The sequence below is a fragment of the Oryctolagus cuniculus genome, chromosome 4 (assembly GCF_964237555.1).
Source record: "Oryctolagus cuniculus chromosome 4, mOryCun1.1, whole genome shotgun sequence".
In the NCBI taxonomy this organism is placed as follows: Eukaryota; Metazoa; Chordata; class Mammalia; order Lagomorpha; family Leporidae; genus Oryctolagus; species Oryctolagus cuniculus.
The window spans coordinates 54201518-54228261 of NC_091435.1; the positions used below are offsets into that span (position 1 = coordinate 54201518).

The 26744-nt window shown below is 39.5% G+C and overlaps 1 protein-coding gene across 3 annotated transcripts in view; it reads left to right on the forward strand.

Moving 5' to 3' along the window:
- COL8A1 (collagen type VIII alpha 1 chain) overlaps window positions 1-26744 on the forward strand; it is a 165928-nt gene that overhangs the window by 97180 nt on the left and 42004 nt on the right. For 2 of the 3 annotated variants that reach the window (XM_017346640.3, NM_001082666.1), the window contains 1 exon segment: window positions 276-395. The exons of the other annotated variant lie outside the window; for it this stretch is intronic. The gene's annotated coding sequence lies outside the window, so the exon portion shown is untranslated. 3 annotated transcript variants of the gene reach the window in all.

Sequence of the window (26744 nt, forward strand, 5' to 3'; positions counted from 1 at the left end):
AATCTGTATATATTTTCATATGTGAAAATGAACAAATGCATGCTTCCCTACACAGAAACGAAAAAAAAAAATTCTCTCCTAATCAGCATACAAAGACTCCCTAATAGGTCCAAAATGTTCACTAAAATTTCACTAAACAATGACATGTATATATGTGTACATTCCTATTAATTATGTAAGTTCTCCAAAGATCAGAAAGCAATATACTTTGGTAATAATTCTGCTTCTGGTTGTCTTTCTCTCTGAGTGAAAGTACCCTCTCTTCTCTACTTCAGAAGCTGTTCTGGAAGTACAGCAACATTTGCTGAGGAGAGGGAGAAGAGCCCCAGGGCTGCCACAGGGGAACACAAGCAGGGACACTGGTCCTCCCTCTGGCAGGCCGGCCAAGTCTAAATGTAAGTGAGGCGCCATGGAGGGCGAGGGTGGCAGCGGGTGGTCCACCACGGTCCAGGAGCACATGGGTGGTTGGCAAACATTCAGAGGTCCTGCCTGCCTGCACGTCCTATCTCCCATCCCCATCTCCACCACTGCAAAAGCCTTGCGCCCATCGCTACTAACAGCAGGTTTTTTAAATCCCTGATAGTAAAACACATGTGCAGAGTGTGATCCTAGCTGATTTCTAAGTCCAGGCATGTTGAAATAGAGTCTTAAAATAATCATTTCCATAGGACCTGACTAGGTATCCAAGTGTTCGCCAGATGCTAACAGCTACATTGTGCAGAGGAAAATTGCTAACTTAAGCTTCTTTCATGATTCAGCAGAGGATTTTAAGTAATAAAAGATCTGGAGATTTGTAAAATAAATAATTCCAGTGCAAATGTGAAAATTAAAATAATCTTATCATCTCTCAGTCATGTCTATATGTGTTTTTCTACCATTATCACATTTCTCCTAATTGGGCCAATTTTTTTCCAGCTGATATTTTATAGTTTTAAGTTATGAGCTGTAATGAAGAAATGATTCCTTTCAGATGACTGAAGTGGTATGTACTAAACTTTCCTACAGAGAATCTAGGATGTATGAAACAGAGCCTGATATGACAAATAGGGGTTTGTTCCTATGTGATATTGAATATATCCACAGTGAAGAAGAATAGCATGCCTGAATTCCTTTTATTCCTTAATTGATGTCTCAGTAGAAGCAATAAAAATATATAGTACATCATTAACTTTTGAACTTTGATGGTAAAAAAAAAACATACCATCCATTTCTGACAAGTAGACATTATCTCATAGTATCCACAGCCATCCTATGCTTATTACTGTTGCCTGGTCTTAAGTGTGACTTTTGGACACACAGTTCAATATTCCCTAATATAATAGCACAATGGTTTTCTATAGTCTATTTTATTTTATAATTGGAAGAATAAGTAATTGCAACTCCTCAGTTTGTGTGTGTGTGTGTGTGTGTGAATTATTTATTTGAAAGGCAGAATTACAGAGAGGCAGAGATAGAGAGGCAGAAACAGAGAGAGGTCTTCCATCTGCTGATTCACTCCCCAAATGGCTGTAATGGCCAGAGCTGGGCCAATCCAAAGCCATGAACCAGGAGCTTCTTCCAGGTCTCCCACACAGGTGAAGGGCCCAAGCACTTGGGCCATCTTCTGCTGCTTTCCCAGGCACATTAGCAGGGAGCTGGATCAGAAGCAGAGCAACCAGGATTCAAACTGGCACCCATAAGGGATACCACACTGTAGGCGGCATCTTTACCTGCTACACCGCAGTGCTGACCCCAGTTACTGATTTTTGTGTTCTTGTTGGAGGTGCACCTGAGTGAAAAGAAAAGTGTAGCCTCTAGCTCTATAGTTAATGCCACATGGCCACATCCTAGCTAGATTGAATCCATTCATAGTTTCTGGAGAAACACAAATACATAAATGATTTTATGAAGGCATTACATGTGTAATATAGGTATCACTAATTATCTTGGCTGGATTCCATCAACATCAAATGTTCTCCAAATGAAATGTTTATCATGCAAAACCATTGAATAAAAAATGCACACTCATTTAAGCAAATTATAGGGCTCATACTGAAAATGGAGTTTGGAGAAGCTAATGAAAGAGGGATGACATAGGCTACATTCATAAAGTTAGGTAAAACTTTGAACTAAATCCAGGGAAACTTTATAATTGTTGCAACCAATGACAGGCTCAGTTTCCGGATTTCCTGTAACAAAATCTTGCTGCCAAGGGCATTGAGGGACTTACTCAATAAAAAATTACAATAATAATGTTAAACTGAGTCATAAACTGCAGAAGGTGCTTATTACAGGGCAGAGGAGAGAAATTGCTTGTAAAGTTACAGTAGATATACCCAAAATATATTTTACTAGATTTTTTTTTTAATTAAGCTCTTTGTTTTAAAATTAAGGTGCAAATGCAATAAAATGTAAAGGCTTCTCAATAAACTATTTCATACAATGGTCAACAGCAATGATTCAGCAGGTGAAAATTAAAAATTATGTCTATTCAACATGGTCATCAGTTCAGGCAGGCCTGAGGCTCATATCTCACAGTTTTCTAATGAAAATAAGTAGGTAAAAGGTTTTTTTTTAATTTTATTTATTTGGAAGGCAGCATTACAGAGGGGGGAGGGAGGACAGATAGCAGGAGAGAGAGATATCTTCTATCTGCTGGTTCATTCTCCAAATGGCCGCAACAGCTAGGGCTGGGCCAGGCAGAAGCCAGGAGCCAGGAGCTTCATCTGTGTCTCCCATGTGGGTTCAGAGGCCCAAGGATTTAGGCTGTCCTTCACTGCTTTCTTGGAAGCATTATCAGGGAGCTGGATCAGAAGTGGAGCAGCCAGGTCTTGAACCAGCACTCATATGGGATGCCAGCACCTCAGGTAGTGGCTCAACCAATTATGCCACTTTTGCCACCGAAATTTATTTTTTAAAGTTAATTTTGATTGATAAAAGAACTTTTTGAATGTATTTTTTAATGAGAATTAACTAATTCTTAATTTCATGTTATAAAACTATAAATTTTTATGTAGTTTTTAAGTTCTAAGCAAAAATTTATTTGATACAAATGTATAAAATGTCTCCAAAATTTTAAATATGAATGCTAGTATAGGTATACATTTAGGAAAATGGAAGTAGATCAGGATAACAAATCCTCTGTGCATCCTCCAAAAGAACAAATTTTTAAGGATTGATTAATTGATTGATTTTAAATGCAGAGCCACATAAAGGGGGTGGGAGAGAGAGAGAGTGAGTGAGTTCTTCCATCTGCTGACTCATTCCCCAAATGGCCACAACAGCCAGATCTAGGCCAGGCCAAAGCCAGGAACCAGGAACTTTTATCCTAACCTCCACATGGGTAGCAGGGGTTCAAGTACTTGGGCCTTCCATTGCTTTCCCAGGCACATTAGCAGGAAACAGATTAGAAGTGAAGCAGCTGGGATTCCACCTGGCACTAAAGCATGACAGCTAGAATTGCAAGCAGTGGTGTGACCCACTACACCATAACACTGTCACTTCCTGAATTAGTTTTCAATAATCAAGAATTTCCTATCTGATCATCTTGTAGCCTTCCAAAAACATAGATTTCTGAATCATATATCATAGACATCTTGGTAAACGGATTCCATATTTTCTCAAGTGAAATAATACCTATCTCTAAGTGAAAATGATCACAGTTTCTATGATAATTTTGACCAGTAAAATATACAATTTGCCTTACACAATAAGCACAAAATATAGGTTGAACTGAATTATTCCCACTTTCTGTTATGATTTTATGTGTCTCTTAGATTCACACTATAGAGGTAGTGTCTCACACATGAGAATTAATGAACTACATCTGTAAACAAAAATATTCATGGAAAACCTGTTGAGTTGATCTGTAACTGTTTTATTAATCAAGCCCACTATGGAAGGACTTTCTAATGAGTAGGGAAATCACAGTTCAATTAAGAAATTGTTTGAAACTTTGAAGGACATTGGGTTTTATATTATATGACAGCAATAAAGTCCAAACCTTGATGGTTGTAATTCTGAGTGTATAGGAATATAAATCCTCATATGTAGAACTTTATTGCAGAACATTACAACAGTTATCGAAAGAACCTGAATATGGAATTTGCTTCTTACTGTCACTCTCCTCCTTACTCAATTTTTTTTAATGGAAGGCCTTTTTTAAAAAAGTAAAATAAAAATATTTTTAAAAAACTTGCTTGCTTTGAACAGATGGCTGAAGTCTGAAGTCTCAGATTCTATCCTTGATTCTCCTACCAACTTGGAATGTGGCCTTGGGCACCTTGGGCAAGTCCTAAGTGTAAATCTACAATAAAAGAGATAATAATGCCTTACATGTGCATAGTGCTTTATGATCTAGCAGAGTGCTGTCACACACAGTATCTTATTTAATTTGCCCTACCACATCCTACTGCAAGTACGGCAGTTATTAACCATTTCTATTGAAGAGAGCAGGAATCTGAGACCCAGAGAAACTAAATCAATTGGTTGTACTGAAGTCATTATCAAATGTCAGAGCTGGGAACGAAATATTCTAAGATACCAGGCTGCTCTTTGTCTTTCCCCCACATCATGTTGCCGCCCTCTGGTGCTTCCAGCTGTGACAGAGCTTGTCTATAACTGCACTGTCCAATATGGCAGTTACCAGTCACTTACGGTTAATGAGTATTGAAATATAGCTAGTCCCAGCTGAGATGTGCTGTGAGTGAATAAACACAGGCCAGCTTTCAGACTTTGACTGAAAACAAGAATATGAAATATTTCATTAATACTATTTATATTGATTGCATGTTAAAATGACACTTTAGGTCTTTTATTTATTTACTTTATTTGAGATCTCTCTAGATCTCCCATCTGCTGTTCCACTCTCCAAATGCCCAGGAGCCAAGAACTCAGTCTAAGTCTCCCACATGCGTGGCAGAGATCCAATCACTTGAACCATCATCTGCTTCTTCCCAAACTATGCATTAGCAGGAAGTTGGAACTGGAAACAGAGCCAGGACTTGAATGTAGGCATTCCATTGCAATAAATGTCTACACTAAATAATATTTTGAGAATCTGAGTTAAAAATAAATAAATGTACTAAAATATGGTTCAATATAATTAATTTCACCCATTTTCTTTTACTTTTTTAACATGGCTACTAGAAAATATAAAGTTATATCTGTAACTCAGCTTTTGTTTCCAGAGACAGCGCTGGACTAGAGGATTTCATTACTCAGAGCCCACAGAACTGTCTTCCTGGTGCTGACTTAGTTATACACCTGACCTGACATGGGTAACACACACTTCCTAGGATGCTCCCAACAATGCAGTGTAGATTAGTAGCAATGACCCAGCCTTTCTCGCATGTCTTCCAAATACAGGGGAAAACTCAAGCTTCATTAGTTGCACCTCAAAGTGTGCATGCATTAAAAGGCTTCATTTTATACTTGCTGAATGCTTAAAAGGCTTAGAAATAAAAGTGTCATGGAAAGAGCTATAAATTATATTGATGGCTGTTTCATACTGCTTATTTTAAAATGTGTTTCCATCAAATATTTTGAGAGAATAAGACATTGAATGTTTAGGCTAATATAGGCAATGGAAAATAATAACTGTACATATATTTGTTATACAGTAAATTTTATTCTGTTACCAAATCTTTAAAAGATTTTATTTAAAACCACTCAAGAATTAGTATATTCCTATTCAAAAATCTGTGTGAAAATTCTTAAAAGTAACAAGTTCTTAGGAGAAAAAATACATAGAAAAAATATTTTAAGTCACTAAAAAATTAACATTTACTGTGTGGGTACAAATGTTATGCTAAAAGTCATTATCTCATATAATCTTCATACAGCTTTGACAGCAACAGGGAACAGAACCAAAACTCTCAACCATCACTGCTTCTTCTTTCAATGCTATTTGAAATCACAACAATGACCTGCCATGACCATTTTATTAGAATATTTGGAATTGATTCCATTTTATTTGTTTCCACTCCATTGGTGTTTATCTAGCAATACAACAGACCAGGAACAATTCTAGACCCTTAGGGAATATTGTGCAATAAGACTGAAGCTCTTTCCTCAAAAAGTACACAAGTTATTAGGTTAGTGACCAGGGTTTTAAAAAATGCATACTCATAAAAGAACAATAAATAAAGTGAGAGTTACTATCCATGCTCTAATAGTCTTCTTTATGTTACAAAAGCAATCCTTGCAGTATTATCCCCCAGTGTGTTAAAACTTAACTACTGTTCATAAAGCAAAGGTGTCATATATTTAAAAAAATCTATATACTATGCATTCTAGAGATTTGCTTTCTACTCTCCATATATATAAATACCCACATGGAAGACAGTGTGCAGCATTGCCCTAAATCTTTTCAGCAATAGGTAGGAATGAAATAAAGCAAGCAAAGGGGGACTAAATCAAAATAGCGCTAAAAGTCACAAAACAGTAAAAACCAAAGCATTTTTATTCAATAATAATATGTTCTCCTTGAAGGTAGAAATTAAAATAATAGATATAAGCTAATTATATATAATTTAAAATATTTCAAAATATAATGTTGCCAACTCTAAGCGGCAGAATTTTAAATAGTTCTATGTCCTTATTTATACTTTCTGTGAAATTTTCAAAATAAATAGATATTGCTTGTGTAATAAGTAAATAGAAAATGATTATTACCAATTCATAATTAATTGCAGATGAGAAAGGCAATAATTGTGGGGGAGTAAAATATAAATTTTGTTTTCAGCAACAAAATTTTTTAAACAATTTATTTATTTATATTTGAAAGGCAGAGTTACATAAAGAGAGAGAGAGAGAGAGAGAGAGAGAGAGAAGTCTTCCATCTGCTGTTTTACTCCCCAAATGGCTACAATGGCCACACCTGAGCAGCTCCAAAGCCAGGAGCCAGGAGCTTCTTCTGGGTCTCCCATGAGGGTGCAGGGACCCAAGGACTTGGGCCATCCTCCACTGCTTTCCCAGACTGTAGCAGAGAGCTGGATGGGAAGTGGAACAGCCAGGACTTGAACCTGCACACATATGGGATGCCAGTACTGCAGATGGCACCTTAACCCACTACACCAGAGCACCAGCCCCTTTAGTAACAAAAATTTTAAAAAATAATGTGTTTATAGGTTCTTATTCTCATGTATTTTTGTCCTTCCTTTGATTCTGGATAAAGAAACCTGTTGACTATTCAACTTCTCTAGATAAGGAAGGGATGATTGGTTGGGTTCTCTAGATGTTCTTGAGAAAGCAGTTCATCCTCAGCTTTGAACACAAGTGTCAAGATCAAGGTTGCACAACAGGAGTCACTGTGCACTTACTCCTCATGTAGGATCTTTGTCCTTAGTGTGCTGTACATTGAGATTTAATGCTATAACTAGTACTCAAACAGTATTTTTCACTTTATGTTTCTGTGTGGGAGCAAACTGTTGAAATCTTTACTTAATGTATGCTAAACTGATCTTCTGTATATAAAGAGAATCGAAAATGAATCTTGATGTGAATGGAAGGGGAGAGGGAGTGGATAAGGGGAGGGTTGCGGGTTGGAGGGACGTTATGGGGGGGAAGCCATTGTAATCCATATTCTGTACTTTGGAAATTTATAATCATTAAATAAAAGTTAAAAAAAAAAAAAAGATCAAGGTTGCAGTATAATCTCATCAAGCTGGAAGTTGTTAACTGCAGTAATCAGAAAAGCAGAGCATCAAGTAAAGTGCACCCTTCCACCTTAAAACAAACTGACCATCAACTCTGACCTTAGAATTAGCCCCTGAGATGTGTACAACATCAGCTGGGAATATATCATAAAAATATATCTTTGAGCCGAATAGGATCTTAGTGACCCAAAAAAGGGACATATAGAGCTATTTTATGGATCTCATTTAAAAATCCACAGAGACAATGCACATTGTGGCACTGGATGTTAAGCTACTGCTTGGGATACCTGCATCCTATATTAAACAAGTCCTAGCTACTCTGCTTCAGATCCAGCTCCCTGGACCTTGGGAGACAGCAGATGATGGCTCAAGTGCTTGGGGCCCTTCCACCCACACAGAAGACCTGAATGCAAGACCAGTCCTGACTATTATAGGCATTTGGGGAGTGAACCAACAGTTAGCTACCTTTCAAGTAGATGAAAATAAATAAATAAGCATTTAATAATTCATGGAAAATATTTGGTCTGATAATTTCTTTTATGAAAACAACACTAAAATTTTACTGCAAAGAAAACTCAGAAATGAGGTCTCTGTGCCATTTAATCATTAAATCATAAATCTACAGGCCATTAGAGCTGAAAGGGGCCTTTTAGATGATCTCATCCAATAGCAATATTTTGCAATTGAGAAAAATTATTTTCTCAGGGAAAAGTAAAGTCACTCAAAAATATCCCAAAGAATCCAGCAAATTTTGGAAGCTTACCCATGATGAACCATGAACTAGGTATAATACATTGAATCGTATCAGAACCTTAATTATAACTTGAATTTTTAGTTCACAGGGGGCACTCTAATGCAATAAAGAAAAGATACTAATACTGATTGTGAAAAGCACATTCACAGTGAACTTTTATGAAGTTAAAGCAAAAATCAACAAAGACAATGATTTCAGGCTGGGTCATTCAGTCATTACTCAGCTTCCTTTCTTCTGTGAGTCAAGTAATTGAAATGAGCTTTCCTTGCCACTTTGCAGACACAATTCATCTATTATCATGAGAAAGTAGCTACTTCCAAAGTTGCTGATAGGTGGAAGAAAACAGAACATTTATTTCTTGAGTTTAAAAAACAAAGGTTGCCAAAATTCTCCTGATTTGATGCATTTATGAAAAAAATATGTTTATAACAGAATTATATGTATCAAGAATATATTCCTCATCCACCACAAACATCTACTTACTTTGCATTATGAAGATTGTTCTGGCTGAAATAACGCTAAAACTCTTGCACTAGTTAAACATCTGTCTAAGAAATGAAAATCATGGCCTGTGCCGCGGCTCAATAGGCTAATCCTCCGCCTGCTGCGCCAGCACCTCGGATTCTGTCCCGGTTGCTCCTCTCCCTGTCCAGCTCTCTGCTGTGGCCCGGGAGTGCAGTGGAGGATGGCCCAAAAGATTGAAGTGCTTGGGCCATGCACCCGCTTTGGAGACCAGGAGAAGCACCTGTCTCCTGGCTTCGGATCAGCGTGGTGCCTCCGGCCTCAGCGCACCGCCTCCGGCTTCAGCGCACCAGCCACAGCGGCTACTGGGGGGTGAACCAACGGAAAAAAGGAAGACCTTTCTCTCTGTCTCTCTTTCTCACTGTCCACTCTGCCTGTCAAAAATAAATAAATTAAAAAAAGAAATGAAAATCATAACACATGATTTTAAAGAAAACAGCACAATTCATGCAAACTCCTTGTCATCTATAAAATACAGTGTTAAGAATAGATTGTCACAATGTTGCTGAAGAGTTAAATCACCCAATAATAGAAGAAAATTCTTAGGACAGTGCTTGGCATAGAACTAATATTCAGTAAGTGCCCCCTGTGATTAGTGGTGGTAACATTATTATTCCTTCCTCTCCAATGACACCCTTGTGATTTCCCATACTGTTTTGTGATTCTGTGCCTTGTATGTGCTGATCTCTTTTCCCTGCCCTGTTTCTTTACCTGATGAACCCCAACAGCACCAAAAGTTCAGCTCTGATGTTTCCTCCCCTTATCTTCCCTATAGAAATGACTGTTGAAAAGTATAATATATTTCTCTATGAACACATGATTTTTTAACAATCACCTAGTGCCTTCGGTTTAGAGGCAAGGGAGGAGAAGGGCACAGTGGGAAAACTTGGGACATGCAGGTTAGCAGTCCTGGAGTCTGGCTCTGCAGGCTCATTCTATGACTTTCAGTGGGTCATTTAACTGGACTTCAGTTTCTCACTCAGCTAAACAAAAGAGCTGTGCAGAAGGCTGATGACCCTTCCAGAGCCAACATTTATGTGATGCTCACCATTGGTTTATCTCATTGGTTCTGAAACTTTAGCAGCATCAGAAGCTTACTCCTGGTTAGCAGATCTGCTGTAGACAAAAAAAAAAAAAAAAAAAAATGCATTTTTTAAATGAGTTGCCAGATGATACCAAGGCTGCTGGTAGTGGGACCCCAAGTTGAGATCCACTGCTTAGTCCGGTCCCGCTGCTCACTTGGCTAATCCTCCACCTATGGCACTGGCACTCCAGGTTCTAGTCCCGGTTGGCGCTGGATTCTGTCCCGGTTGCTCCTCTTCCAGTCCAGCTCTCTGTTGTGGCTCAGGAAGGCAGTGGAGGATGGCCCAAGTGCTTGGGCCCTGCACCCACATGGGAGACCAGGAAGAAGCACCTGGCTCCTGGCTTCGGATCAGCGCAGTGTGCAGGCCATAGCAGCCGTCTGGGGAGTGAACCAATGGAAGGAAGACTTTTCTCTCTATCTCTATCTCTCACTGTCTAACTCTGCCAAAAAAAAAAAAAAAAAAAAAAAAAAAAAAAAAAAAAAAAAAAAAAAAACACTGCTTAACACAGGATCCAGGATCTTGACACTGTCTGATTGTCACAAGGCTGAAAACACCCCTAGTCTGCAAATTTCCAATAGGATGTAGGCAGGTGAGCCAGGCTTCCAAAAGACTGCCATTAGAAGGACTGGGGCCTAAAGGTGAGCCCCAAAAGCAATCAAAGAAGGCATACTTTGCTGACTATGGTTTTGTTAGAGGCTCACCTTGCATAGAAGGCACAGTCAGAGTTTACATGCTGCAGCACACAGAAAACACTGATGCCAGGGCTGGACAACCGCTATGGTGAAAACCTGCAGCTGAAGTTTTATGGATCACAATTGCCATCTAGTGATGACTTTGAATTACTGCATCGAGAGAACAGAATGAAATGCTTTCCTTTGGAAACTGCCTTTTCTTTTTTTTTTTTTTTTTTTCCAAATTACGTTCAAGATGAGAATTTCTAAGAATGAACTCATGAACTCGAATGTACTCTAACATTATCTAAATCTTCACCTCAATTCTGTAAAAGTAGACATAGAGAATTTAATGACACGCGAGGCACTATTCTGAGCTTTATATCTATTAAATTATTCACAGCAACCCAATGAGACAGATTTTAAAAAAAAAAAGGTATTCAAGAAGTAGGTACAAAATGCAATTGAACCTAGACAGCTTCTGAGCGGACACTATGCCAGTCAGCCTCTCGATGTCAGCAGTTTAAAAGAAGTTGCTAAAACACTTGGTACCTATACAAAGCTATCTGCTCCCTGATATGGGTCTACAAGACTTCTTAATACACACTGAAGCAATGAATTTCTTCTGATTCTTTCAGATGAAATCAACTCATTGCAATTAATTATTAAAGAAATATTTCTCTCTACCTGAAGCCACTGTGACACAAGAAAACAGCAGCCACTCGGCATTCATTTCCAGCCAGCTATGCACACTTGGATAAGTCACTTAAACTCTCTGAGCTCCACTCATTTCATCAATAAAATAGATTACATAATTTCTATAACTCCAAAATATTTAGTTCAGAAGTTCAGTAAAGATAGATTACATTTCAAAGTACCTGCTCAAATTAGCCAGTGACCATGAGCACAAGAGCAAATGGGGCGAGCATGAGCAATAATCATATTCATTTTTCTCCAACTGCTCCACAGTTGCGAAAGCAGCCAAGAGAGCAGATTTTATATCTACTGTGCAAAAGCCCCACCCATACATAATAATGTTTATGGAATCTGAAGAAGTGCAAAACTCAATCAGAAAGATCCATGTTCCATTTCTCTTCTTGGATGCTGTATTTGGCCTGTGTGCCTGAACTCCCCACTCTTGTCTGGGCCCTGCCTCCCAAGAATTCTCACCAAAGGACCCCTGCAGAAAAGTCACATATTTGCCAGTGGGTTGAGGTCCAAGCTTCATCACCTCAAACTTCTTGTATCAGAAAACTCCTTGGATTTAAAAACCAGGTCCATGATAATACTTTTAGATTCTAACCTAAGACATCTCAGTAACTAAACCATTTCTTACCTCAACAGACCAAATACTCCAGGATGGTTATCAAAGCAAAGTATTAGTGGTTTCTTTGCACCTGTTAAGTCATGCCAACTCTAGCTGTCTGGCATAAGGAGTTGTGATAATGAAGGAAAATAAACACATAGAATTAGAAGTTAATAATTAAAATATACTCAAGTAAAATAGCAGTATCTCTCTTTAATAGTTTTCTTTGCATCATTCCAATATTTGCAAACATTCAATCCCTAGAGCAACCCCAAGTTAAGCTAGATAAATGTTACTATCAACCCCATTTGAAAAATGAGAGAAATGGATGTGAAAAAAATAGCAACACAGAAATGTTAAATCACTTTAAAAATTAAACAAGTTTCAGGGTCCACATATCTTAATTATTAGGCCTAAGCTTGTTCCACAATTGTAGTCTAACAATCAAATCATGATGTAAGACAACTGCTCATTGATACTTGTATTTAAAAACAAAAAAAGCTTAATGGAATGGGCATTTGGCACAGTAGTTAACGTGCCAGTTAAACCTCATCCCTTATTGGAATGCCTGGACTCAAGTCCTGGCTCCACTTCTGATTCCAGCTTCCTGCTAACATGTACCCTGAGAGATGGCTCACATAGTTGTGCCCCCACTACCTATACAGTAGACCTGGACTGAATTCCAAACTCCAGGCTTCAGCCCAACCAGTCCCTGTCATTGTGGACATTTGGGAAGTAAACCAGCAAATCAAAGTGCACACTTACTAGCTCTCTCTGCCTTAAAAAAATAAAGTCATTTAAACAAATGTGGTAGAAGACTAATTATCCTTTAAAGTTAGTTAAAACTCTTTATTAATTCACCCAACAAACACTTGTTGGGAATCTGCTCTGTTTCTGGCATTGCTTTCAATTTCATTACTTTTAGCAATGCATGAGGCCAAAAATGGCATCCACCCTCAGAGCTTATCTATTGAATCTGGAGAAAAGATGATTAATAAGAGAATTAATAAGAAGCCAAACCAATACTAACTAAAGGGACAGAGAATGATGGGGTGGGGTGGGGAGCACTGCTTTCAATTCAATAGTCAGGGCAACCTCTCTGAGGAAGGATCGTTTGACTGGGGATCTGAAGGAAGCAAAGCCATGCAAAGATCTGGAAGGCACTTTGGGCAGAGGAAACAGCAGTGGGAAGTCCCAGGGTTGGGAATCCAGCTTGGCTTATTCCAGGAAAGCAAGGAGGCCAGTGGCCAATCTTAGTGACTAAGGACATACTGTCAAAGAAGAGGGCAGGACCAGCTCATAGAGGCCCCACAGGCAGGGGAGGGAGCTCAGAAGTAATAGGAACTAGAGGAGGGAGTCATGGAAGGCTTTTGAAGAGAGGAATGGTGGGACCCCATCTTCTACCTCCAAGTCATCACTCTGGTTTCTCAGGAGGAGATTAGACTGGGGCAAGAGTATAGGCAGGAAGTTAAAGAAGTGAAGCAAGAAAAACACAACTGGTGCCCTAGGGATAGTGATGCGGTACATTCTTAGGGGAGAGGTCATAAAACTTGCTGGCAGATTGGATGTGTGAAAAGGAAAGGGCACCAAGAATGCTTCCAGGACTTTGAACCTGAACAACAACTAGATAAGGAGTAATACCACTGACCAAAACAGGGGAGCCTGGGGTAAATTTTTTTTAACCTTCTAATTGTACCAGTTAACCTGACTTCATAATCAATTTGGAAAGTGAAACTTTGCATTCAAGAGTCTTGAGGAAATGTCACCACCTTTTTAAGGAGAAGCCATGTCTAGCAACGGTGATAGTCTACCTCCATATGGTATCGCAGTCTGAAATAGAATCCTGAACCAAACTGTGAGCCTGATGGGATGGAGTATTTCTAAAAAGTCTCTTGAAAAATAGTTTCAAAGCCTCATAATGAGAGAATTATAAAATCATGCCTTCTTTTTAGGACATATTTAGAAATATGAATAATAGAAGCTTAGTTCTCCGCCTCTTTCAAGAAGTACAAAGTTAAAGTCCATGGTTCAGTTAAAAGGAATGTTAAATACTGGCCTGATATTTATCATATTTTTGAGAAAGAAATATGACAGTAGAAATGGGGAAGTTCTTGGTCTGTGAGCCAGTGGTTCCTTTGTGGGAACCAGGGTCTTGAACTTCCAGGCAGTTATACTATGCTGAGCTTGGCCTCAAAGACTTGGGGACCATGCCATCACATCACCCATGCGTGACTGATAAGAACAGAAAACACTGGTGGGATACAGAGACTTAGCCACATTCACCAGTAAATCAGGGATAGGGCCAAAACTATGTAAACAGTAGTTTAAAGATGGGCACAGAAATTATTTGACTCATGCCGAGAAAACTGAAAGCCAACAAATTCCAAGTGATTGTGGTTCCTTTGTCAGTCTCCACTGCTATGGAGAATAGCTCCTTTATCACACTTTAGCTTCTCTGATAGCTACCAAATAGCTAGATCATTTCCATGGATGATGAACAAGTGAAATTCTAATGGCATATAAACTCCTACAGGGATCTTTCTGTCTTTATGGTTGTGTCCCCAGCAATTAGAACTGTACCTGGCACACACTTAGCAAATGTGTACTGAATGAATTAATTTAGCAAAGCTTGAATAAATTAATAATTGAAGGGAAGAAAATGAAGTAGAGGCGGGCGCCACAGCTCACTTGGCTAATCCTCCGCCTGTAGCACTGGCACCCCAGGTTCTAGTCCCGGTTGGGGCACCAGATTCTGTCCCAGTTGCTCCTCTTCCAGTCCAGCTCTCTGCTGTGGCCCAAGTGCTTGGGCCCTGCACCCGCATGGGAGACCAGGAGGTAGCACCTGGCTCCTGGCTTCGGATCAGTGCAGTGCACAGGCTTTAGTAGCCATTTGGGGGGTGAACCAACAGCAAAGGAAGACATTTCTCTCTGTCTCTGTCTCTCTCTCTCTCTCACTGTCTAAATCTGCCTGTCAAAAAAAAAAAAAAAAAGAAAGAAAAAGAAAAAGAAAGAAAATGAAACAGAAAGGAATTTTACACTCTTTTTCTCTGGTGTCAGCATTCTCATTGCCAGCTATTTTCATATCATTCTTTGAGATTGACTGATCACTGACAGATTTTTATTTTAAGCCCCACCAGTTTCACATGTGGTCCATGTTTCTCACCCATCCTTCATACTATTAGTTGGGGAACAATGCCAACTTGAAGAGATGTGAAAAACTTGAATAACTGACAGGCTAGCAACCCCGGAAGCTGATTTATTTTGACTGTCTTCTCAATTCCACCTAAGCATCTAAGTGGCTAAGCTACATGTAAAAGATTCTAGCTTGCCTTAAAGTATGTCAGTTCATTCACCCTTATCAGATATGATCTCCTACTCAGGGCTGGCCATTTTCCCATCATCATTATGATATTTGGCCATAGCTAATAAATAGCAGTAGATGGAAACAAAAAGAGAAAAATGAGAAATGAGAAAAACAACTGGACAGGATACATCTGTTCCCAGACCAAGCCCCTTTTAGTTAAATATTTAACAGGAAAACATCAGCCTCACATTTCTACAGCATAGAATCTAGTCTGGAATTCAGAGGCTGCCAGCAGCATTCAACCTCAAGTAGATCTGCAACAATCTGTCCTTGCAGTGTATATTTTTTGAGAACCTTGACTCTAAACCTTTTTAAAATGTATATGTCATTCTCAAGAGAGAAAATTGATATGATATATTCTAGCAGAAAGCCAAAGAGAGATAATAGATCTTTTCCATCTTTCCCTGTTGGTGATGTCACACATTAAAAATAGGTGTGCGTGGGGTTGGTGCTGTGGTGCACTGGGTTAAGCCACTGCTTGTGATTCTGGCACCCCAGAGTGCTGGTTCAAGTCCTGGCTGCTCTGCTTCTGATCTGCTTTCCTGATAAAGTGCCTGGGAAAGCAGAGATGGTGATCGAATGCTTGGGCCCCTGTACCCAGGTGAAAGACCTCAGTTCTTGGCTCCTGGCTTTAGCCTGGCCCAGGTCCAGATATTGTGACCATCTGGGGAGTAAACCAGCAGATGGAAGAGTGCTCTCTCACGCGCGCTCTCTCTCTCTCTCTCTCCACCACTCTGCCTTTTAAATAAATAATAAATAGGGGCCAGCGCCATGACTCACTTGGGTAATCCTCTGCCTGCGGCACCAGCATCCCATATGGGCACCGGGTTCTAGTCCTGGTTGCTCCTCTTCCAGTCCAGCTCTCTGCTGTGGCCCAGGAAGGCAGTGGAGGATGGCCCAAATGCTTGGGCCCCTGCACCTGCATGGGAGACCAGGAGAAACACCTGGCTCCTGGCTTCAGGTTGGCACAGCGCCAGCCGTAGCAGCCATTTGAGGAGTGAACCAACATAAGGAAGACCTTTCTGTCTGTCTGTCTCTCTCTCTCTCTCACTGTCTATAACTCTACCTGTCAAATAATAATAATAATAATAAATAAATCTTTTCAGAAAAATAGGTGTGAGGAGGGGCTCAATGGGGGGAAATTTCTATTAATCCAATTAGAAGAGGAATATCTCCCAGGATACAAGAGCCTTTGGCAAACATTGGTTAGCACATTCTTCCTAAAAGGAAAAGTCTTTCCCCACCCCCTTTTGCAGTTTTAAATAAGAGGAAGTCAGGCCTGTAGTTTTAGGATGTTCATTATAAAACACAATTCCAAAAGCTCACGTCTCCATACACTGGACAAGGCTCCTCTTGAGTAATATGAAGTACACCTTGCAATGGGGGCAATTGTTTTACACTTGATGCTCTAGCAGGTACCATTTAGGAAAGAACCACAGTTTAGTCCCAGCCTATCCATTAGGACTGTGGCTCTCAATCTTTAATATTCATAAGAATCAAACAGATCAAACTTGTAGAAAATACAGATGTCTGGTTCCTTCCCCAAACCTTTCTAATCAGACTCCACGGGGAGGAGACTGGAAACAAGGAAGGCCAGTGAATAAGATTCAACTGGTCTGTAAACCACACACTGAGAAACACTCCCTGGAATCTGGCATGAGTTCCCTGAAGTCAGGACTCTCTCCATGTAACTCTTAGTTCTCTGCATCTCACACTGAAACATTCACAGATACTCAATAAATTCTAGTGAATGAAAAGCAGTTAGCCTTTATGGATGCCAGGCTCTGTTCTTAGCACTCTATACATGTTAATTCATTTAATATTCTCAATAAAAGACTGTTAGTAACCTCGACACTTGCTGGGTGCTTTGCCTGCACCGTGACCCAAGAATGTCACATGGCTACCTCTTTTCAGCTGCCCTCTCCTCAAGAAGACCCTTCTTGATGCTTCACTAAAGTTGGCATCAGTCCCACTCCCATCCCATCATATCCTGCTTCTTTCCTTGATGGCATTTACCTCTACCTAAAACTACCTTGTCTGGTTTGTTGCTTTGTTCCTTCTACTAAAACACAAGTTCTATGAGAAGAGCAATCTTGCAAGTCTTTTTTGTCATTGTGTGGAGGTAAAGTGCCTGACCACAGTGGACATCAGGAAAACATTTTTAACAAGTGTATAACAAATGCAAAGAAAAGAAGCTATATTTGCTTTATGGTTTCTAAAAGCCTCCAAAATGTATTGTGATAAGTATAAACAATGAAAGACTTCTAACCCAAAAATGTTCTCAAGATTGTCTAATCCACCATGTTCCAAGTCATCATATGGACATGAGAAAAGTGAGAACTAAAGAAGAGTTAAAATGGAAAGTCTGGATAGATTTCTCATTTTGTCGCTTCAAAATTTTGTTTGAAATGAACTTTCAGGACATCATTTACACCCATGTTCAAACATAAGTAAAAAACACATTCTAAGATCAAATGTACATGACTTTTCAATGAACTAGTGCTTCTTTTTTAGCTACACGATGTCTCTGCTTTACTAGTTCAAAGCTATCTCTACATGACACTAAAAGATCTATGAATGTTATATCAATGAAACTCAAGCCAATTGTTTCAAAACAGTACAAAAAATAATTTTTTAAAATAAACCAGTTCATTCCAAATGGTAAATATGTCAGAATCATTGATTGTGTTGCCTTGTGCCAACAAAATCATAATCAAGAATGAAGTGGCTGTAGATTCAAGAGAGAAAATTTTTAGTGGATTTCTCATAGTATGACTCAAAACCATAGTTCCTTTGAAAAGGTCACTTTCCACTTAAGGTCATGTCAATGCTAACCAAACTCCTGCATTATTCCTACCATGAATGATCACATGACCCTTCTTCTTCTCTTTATTTATGATTGTTAGTCTCAGGCTGAAGACTGTAGGGACTAGGATCTGCTACTGAATGAAACTTTATTTGGTCCAAGCAGTTTTTACCAGTTCTACTAAAATGTCAGACAGTGAATCTTGCTGGTGATGTTGTTAGATAGAAATACTCCAGATCAACTAGAAACATGTTTTTAAAAATTTTTTTCCTTATTTAATTTTCAGAATGTCTTATGCTGTGGCCATGCACGGAGCTGGATAGGCCCAGTTTGGCTTCACTAGTCTTCTCAGAGCATGTGTATGGATCATAGAAAAATCTTTCCATTTTGGAGGAATTGCTGGTCTCCAATCAGATTCATTTTAGTCATTGAGACTTAGGTTGGATGCACCAGCATAGATGAGGGGAGAGGCAGAGTGAAGCGTGCAAGCAGTATCGAGGTCGCTCTTACAGGAAGGCAAAAATCCTTTTTTTGCAAAGACCTTCACCTATGATGAATGTTGCTGTTCTCTTCCCATTGAGAAATATTTAATCAGACCATATAAAAAGATAGAGAGGAATTTATTTTCATTCTAAACATTTCCAAGTACAATCTAGTCAAGAACAAAGATTTCTCCATTCACTACCTCGAAACCATCTGGGCTAACTCAGAGCCTGGTTTTGCATGTTGTGTTTTCCATTTTCTGAACAAAACATGATTTGGATTACAATTTCTATCAGGCTCATGTTTTAGGCTGAAAAACTCTGTCATTTCCTTATCAGAAGCAACAGGAAAAATTCCAAATATGAAGAATCACAGAGATTTATTGCCTCCATTCTCAGCCTGACACTTGGCTTAGCACAGAGGATTGGCAGCCAGAAAGAAGTCCTCGTCTAAGGTATGAAGAGAACTGGCTGCTTGCAAAATCCAAACTTGGGAGTGACACAAACAGAGGCTTGGGCCTTTACACAGCCAGCAAAACCCAGTCTGTTTGAAGTCAGATCAATGGATTTCTTGAACATTTCAAATAAGCAGAATTTTGCAGAAAATGGGAGCCAGATGCATTTTTAACTCCAGAGTTCTTTGGAAGAGAGGTAGAAAATAGTCAAACAATATCCTCTAGTTTCATTTTGGCTCTCCTGATAGACTTACTCTCCAGGACTATAGCCACATGATATATATAGAGATGATGATTGAATAAACTTAAGGAGGGGTAGAAATTTTCTCAAATAATTTCAAAAAAGAAATGTTTCTAGTATAATTCTACCACTTTTAAAATACTACATTGACTTGGAAGGGACTCTAAGACACCTAGGAAGAAGCACCTACTTTGGCCCAGGCAACATTTACAAATTGTCCAACATGAGTTCTTATCCCTCCAAATTATACATTTACAGAAACTGAGGCCTACTAAGATTAAGTGATTGGCCAGAAGTCATAATGATTGGACATGTAGATACTGAGATTGACTCATCAAAGAAGTTCCCAGTTGAACCCCATGGTTGAAATGGAAATGGAAAAATCTGATTTATAAGACTAAGTTTCTTCTACCCTTTATCTTGCTAGTTTGCACCTCCTCACATATGATACAAGAATAAATTGGCGGCCAGTGTTGAAGCTATAACTACTAGGTTAGGAGTGCTTAGCAGTTCTCTGTATGCCAGATCCATCACCTCACCTAGTCTACTCACAACATATACTCAACCTCCCCCCAGGAACTGTAAGGGGAGAAAGGAGGTGTTCCCTCTCTCCAATATTTTCTGGCTTCAGACATTTAGAGAAGATATAAAGAATACACACACACACACACACACACACACACAAGAAAACTGACATCCTATCAAACCTAGCTGCCACCTTGTTAACAGCATATTCTTTGTACTTGTGACTTTCTCAGAAGATGAAATATTTCTTGTTGATTGACCTATTAATTTCACATATGCTACCCAGAAGCCCCCAGCTTTCCTGGAAGTTTTAGTAGGAATTCCAGATATCCCAGCAATAATTTTCAGATACCACAGCTTTGGCTGACAGAGAGTAGAAATATATCATGTTTGCAATAACAGACCTGCTTTTGCCTACTTTTACTTCCAGTGAAACTGTCCCAGTGCAGGTTTTGGTTTATTAATATGATCATATTTCCCTTCCTAGAAATTGCATTTGCAAGATAAGGAAGTAATAAAAATGATAACAACAAATATTCATTCTTTGTATTGTTAGCTCTCCTCTACTCTTGCCTTTGAACTGACTGCTATTTTGTGGGCACTTCTATATCAGCAAAGCAAAGCAAAGCAAAGCAAATCATGGACATTTTGTGTGTGTGCATGCACGTGTGTGTGTGTGTGTGTGTGTGTGTGTATCTATGTTAATCAGGATTTCTACTAACAATTGTGATGCTCTGGGCAAAAGTTCAAATGGGAGCCCTCATATCACGCTTTTAAATATTTGAAAATTATGAATCAAGCTAACAACCTATTAAATAACTAACATTCTTTTAAAAAAGATTTGTTTGTTTGTTTGTTTGTTTGAAAGGCAGTTACTGGGTAGAGGGAGAGAAAGAGATCTTCCATCTGGTGGTTCATTTCCCAAAAGGCCACAATGGCTGGGGCTAGGCCAGGCAGAAGCCAGGAACCTAGAAACTCATACAGGTCTCCCACGTGGGTGGCAGTGTCTCAGGTGCTTGTAGTATTCTTTGTTATTTCTGAGGTATATTTCCAGGGAGCTGGATCAGAAGCTGAGCAGCCAGAATTGTTGGCATTGCGGGCACCAGCTTAACCCACTGTGCTGCAATGTGTGCCCTATTCATACTTTATGTTCTGTCTCTCTGCCTTGGCAAATGTATGTTCATAGCAGCCTAAAAGTTCAAATTCAAATTTAGAATTCTTGGATTCCTTAGAGTTCTGCAACAAAATGAGAATTACAGAGAGATCACTCTGCCCCCAATTCTTCTGTTTCCACACACAACTCTGCCTTGGACCACAACAGGTTTCCAAGCTATGTCTAAGAACATCTTGGTTGTGCTTGCAAACTCCAACCAGAATCCCTGGTAAATAGCTGGTACTATGCTGGTCCATACCCAGTGATACAGTCCATTTCAGGAGGCTGGACTCAGAAAAGGCCTATGCAAGCACTTGAAAGGACTCACAATAACAAGAACAGAGAATTCTAGCATCCTGTGTATCCAGAGAATGTTTTAGCAATTTGTAGGCCCTGGATAGCACAATCCCTTGGCTTCTTATCCCATGTAGTTGGGGGAGACATGGCAGAAGGAAAGTCAGGCATAGCCTCCTCTTGGCCAGATCTTGATGGTTCTTGGAATTAATGTCTCCTTTGTTGTTCTAGCTAATGGGAAATGAACTTCACTTACTGCACACGCTTTATCCATAGCCTCTCAGTAGCAGAGCAAGGTGTCTCAGCAGAAGATTTAGGACTGGATGTTCAAGATCCTTAGTTTCACACGAAGCAAGAAGTCTGTACCTCAATAGCACTGAAGATTATGCAATTTGCTCTTTGAATTGCAAACACAGTCATTTGACTTCCTGCCCCCATTCCCAATGATCTAATGCCAATAAAGAATCAGAAGATATTATATATTCCAAAGGAGACATCACTAACCATGAATTATTATCTGACATGAAAATAACTTTAATTAAGAGGAAGGAGTGCAAGCACATATTTCATTGTCATAAATTTCTTTAGAAGATGAAACAAATAAGAGGCAACAAAATGTACTCTGGGCAATGAGAGGGGTGGATGGGATTAGATTTGTTCCAAGTGAGACAGGCTGTGTGTCTGCTGCCTGTCTAAGATCCTGGATCCAATCCTGCCTCTATCAATAATGATAGCAATAGTTTGAGCAACTAATGCAGACATTATGCTGAGTCTATGCCAAATATTGTTTTGGCAAACATTTACTTATTACTTATTTAATCTACCCAAAAGTCCTATGAGGTAGGTATTCTTATTATTCTAATTTTATAGGAAAATAATGCAAGGCAGAAAAAGATTTTGGAAGAATCAAAACTCTTGCCTAAAATCATACTAGGTACTGAGATTCAGAGCTGGGATTTGAACCCAGGCAGTGTGGTTCTAGGGTCTGTGCACCTAGCAGCATGTTTTCCTGCTTGTTGAGGTGCTCTACCACCCCAAGACTAGCCAGTTAACTGGTTGGTCACTCTCCATTCTTCCCTGCTTTCCCAAGAAACTTTGCATTCAGTTCCGGTTGCTAGAGGTTTGACCTAGAAGAGCTGTCTCCATGACCAGCCTAGAATCTTCCTCTTCTTTGGGACAAGAACAGCTTCTTCCTTCTCAGGCCCACTGGTTGCTCCCTATCAGAGACCAAGGACACCACAGAAGCCCAAAATTCTTTCAGTGCCTAACTGGACTTTGAGAGTAGCTTTGTGCATGAGAGTTTTCTAATTCCCTTGTCTTTTTAAGGTTCACAAAACTTTGGGAATTTTTTTCTTATTTTTCATTTTAAATTCTTAGTAGAGTGCTTTGCAAACAAGAGTAATTCAGATATTTTTAAATAATTGAAGTTCTGCTGTGTTTTTCAATAACTGAGTTTTTTTTAAAAAAGACTTATTTATTTATTTGAAAGGCAGAGTCACAGAGAGGCAGAGGCAGAGGCAGAGAGAGGTCTTCCATCTGCTGGTTTACTCCCCAAATGGCTGCAAAGGCTGGAGCTGCACCCACCCAAAGCCAGGAGCCAGGAAATTCTTCCAGATCTCCCATGCAGGTGCAGGGGCCCAAGCACTTGGCCCATCATCTACTACTTTCCCAGGCGATAGCAGAGAGCTGGATTGGAAGTGGAGCAGCCATATGGGATGCCAGCTTTGCAGGTGGCAGCTTTACCCGCTTTGCCACAGTGCCGGCCCCTCAATAACAGAGTTTTAATCTGGCAGCCCAATGACTATAAATGGAATAACACTTATATAAAAATTCAAAATTTATTTAAGTGGGCATGAATGGGACAAGTATATACACAAAGGTATTTCAAAAGTTAGTAGAAATGGAAATAAAAGAAATTTATTTTAGTGCAAAAAAGATTTTGAAACCTGTGTATGGTTGTTTTAATGATACACATTTTCTGTGACCTTCTTCTTAAAGATTTATTTATTTTTTGAAAGGCAGAGGTACTGGGGTTGGGGGAAGAGACAGAAGGAAAGAGATCTTCCATTTGCTGGTTCACTCCCCAAATGGCCACCAAGAGCCAGGACTGAGCCACACTGAAACCAGTAGCCAGGAACTCCATCCACATCACCCACATGGGTGGCAGGGGTCCAAGCACTTGGGCCATTTTCCACTGCTTTCGTAGGTGCATCAGCAGGGAGCTGGATTGAAAGTGAAGCAGCTGAGACTCAAACTGGCACTCATATGGGATACTAGCATTGCAGGCAGAAGCTTAATTAACTGTGCCACAATGTTGGCCCTTCTGTGAACTTTTTGAAGACCGTTATGCATGGCTTTCAAAAAAAATTGCAACAAAATGAACTTCTTTCAATTCTATTTTCCATAACCATTTTCAAGTACCCTCATAAATGAATGCCATTCAAACAGGTGATACATTGTAGTAGTTAAATGCCTAGAAACTGGAATCAGACTCTGTGTTCAAATTTTGATCCTTTTACTTCCTGGTTGGTGGGAATTCTAGCATGTTGTTTAAACTCTCAGTGCCTCAGTTTACTTACAGATCAGCACAAATATTATGATAATAGCTCCCATCTCAGTGGCTTTTTCTTTTTTTAACTTTTATTTAATGAATATAAATTTCCAAAGTACAGCTTATGGATTACAATGGCTTTTTCAACCCCATAACTTCCCTCCCACCTGCAACCCTCCCCTCTCCCACTCCCTCTCCCCTTCCATTCACATCAAGATTCATTTTCAATTCTCTTTATATACAGAAGATCAGTTTAGCATATATTAAGTAAAGCTTTCAACAGTTTGCACCCACACAGAAACACAAAGTGAAAAATACTGTTTGAGTACTAGGTATAGCATTAAATCACACTGTACAGCACATTAAGGACAGAGATCCTACATGAGGAGTAAGTGCACAGTGACTCCTGTTGTTGACTTAACAAATTGACACTCTTATTTATGGCATCAGTAATCACCTTAGGCTCTTGTCATGAGCTGCCAAGGCTATGGAAGCCTTTTGAGTTCACTGACTCTGATCATATTTAGACAAGGTCGTAGTCAAAGTGGAAGTTCTCTCCTCCCTTCAGAGAAAGGTACCTCCTTCTTTGATGACCTGTTCTTTCCACTGGGATCTCACTCACAGAGATCTTTCATTTAGGTCATTTCTTTTTTTTTTTTTCTCAGTGGCTTTTTCTGAGAATTAAATTTGTCACTCAATAAAGAGTGAAATAATCAATATGAAGTGCTTTACACAGCATCTGGCAACCAGTAAGTCCCCTGGGAATACTAGCTGTCATGCCAAATCATCTCATAAATCAAACATAAATATGGTATCTATCAACACTCACAAAAAGTTGCATTTCTTAAGGAATTAATAATGAAGTTAATTGTATTTTCTCTTTATGTGAAGAGAAAAAAAGGTAACAGGACAGAATCAGGAATAACAATCTAACACACACTGCATTAGACACCAACTGCAGGCAGTGTAACACTCCATCATGAAAATGTGGCTACAGACACATGGCCTTGGCCCTCACAGTATCAGCTGATTCACGTTCCTCTTTTCTCCCCTGAGAGCTTCAGCCTTCTGATAATAACAGAGAACAGACTGATCAATCTTAGCTGCAGTCTTACAATTGCTGGCCCTCACACCAACCAACAGCAAGAGAACAAACTCCAGAATTCCAAGCAGCATCCCATTCCCTCTGCAAAGGGTATCTAGTAGGACAGGTAATTCAGTTAGAAGACACAGCAGGTATTTTTATTTTTTGACAGGCAGAGTTAGATAGCGAGAGAAAGAGAGAGAAAGGTCTTCCTTCTGTTGGTTCACCCTTCAAATGGCCACTACGGCATGCGCACTGCACCATTCCGAAGCCAGGAGCCAGGTGCTTTCTCCTGGCCTCCCATGCGGGTGCAGGGCCCAAGCACTTGGGCCATCCTCCACTGCCTTCCCGGGCCACAGCAGAGAGCTGGACTGGAAGAGGAGCAACTGGGACAGAACCTGGCACCCCAACCGGGACTAGAACCTGGGGTGCCAGCGCCGCAGACAGAGGATTAGACAAGTGGACCGTGGTGCCAGCCACAATAGGTATTTTTTGTCTACACTCTTCACAATAAAGCCAGTGGGAATCGCAGCAGGACTGCAGAATGCAAAGGGTGTCAAGAACATAGATAAGCTTAAATTTTTGGGGGCCCAAATTCCTTCCATAACAATCCTAACCTTTGCTCTATGTGTCCTTTAAGTTCCTTCCCAGGCCATTCTTCAAGAAGTGTAGAGCACTTACTGTACTGTATCTATTGCTGCTGATTTTACAAACCAACTTGTGATATTATTCATTATCAGAAGCATAAAGCAAAGGTACTTGTAGGCAAGGTAACCAGAGTGCTGCTCAGTTGGAAATTCCGTTTAGTCCTATCTAGGTTCTTGGCCTCTAGCCTAACGTTGTCAATAGTTCACTGTTATCTATTTCTACTGTATATTTTCCCATATAGTCTCATTGGTCTGACACAGTGCTTTCCAAATTTATTAGCATTTCATTTTATTTTTATTATATATTTTAATACCTTTCTCTTCTCCAACACAACACATTTCTCTTCTGGTACCTACTCAGAAACATTAAAATTACATTTTTATTTCAAGAGTGTTCTAAACTCTATTCTCTTATGCTATTCACTATTTTATTGCTATATTGGAAATGAAAATAAGCTGTGAGAAGCTGAAAATGCATGCAACTTCCTGAAGGTTATGAAGCATCTGAGGCATACACTGTAGAAGGTTAAAACTGGATTACCTTATAAAGGGTGAAAAGACTACACATACAGAGGTGATTGGTGGTGATATTTTTAACAGCTTGTGTCATCTGGAATTTACGCATCATCAGGAAGTGCAAAAATGAACTTCAGAGGACACTGGCTACCTCTAACTTGTTAGCCAGGAAGAATACGTGAGAAAGCATCGTAAGGTGCCTACAGTCTCTACAAACACATAGGTTAACAAAAAACAGCCCTAAAACCAAGACTCTCCGGCAATGTCAACATTTGCTCTTGAGCGGAGATCCCCATTTTATGATGTTTGAACACTTTCTTCCTCCTGCTAGTTTCCTTTGAGGGAAGAGTATTGTTTTTAAATATTAGTTTTCTTCAATTTTGACTTGTCAAATTTCTGCACATGGTTCTCAGACACTTCAGCACACTTGGGAGGGAAAAGCTGAAACTCAGTTTATCGAAGCCATGCACTGATGGCTGAGAGGCAAATTATCATGACAATTAACTGAGAAAACTAAACTTTTATATTCTGGGTTAATTGTATAATCGTTTAATAATACTTTGTTTCTCTCAGTGCTTTCCCTCAAGAAAAAAAAAATCTATTAAACCTCAAGGAAAAATGCACTAGTCTTAGTATTCATCATCATAATGG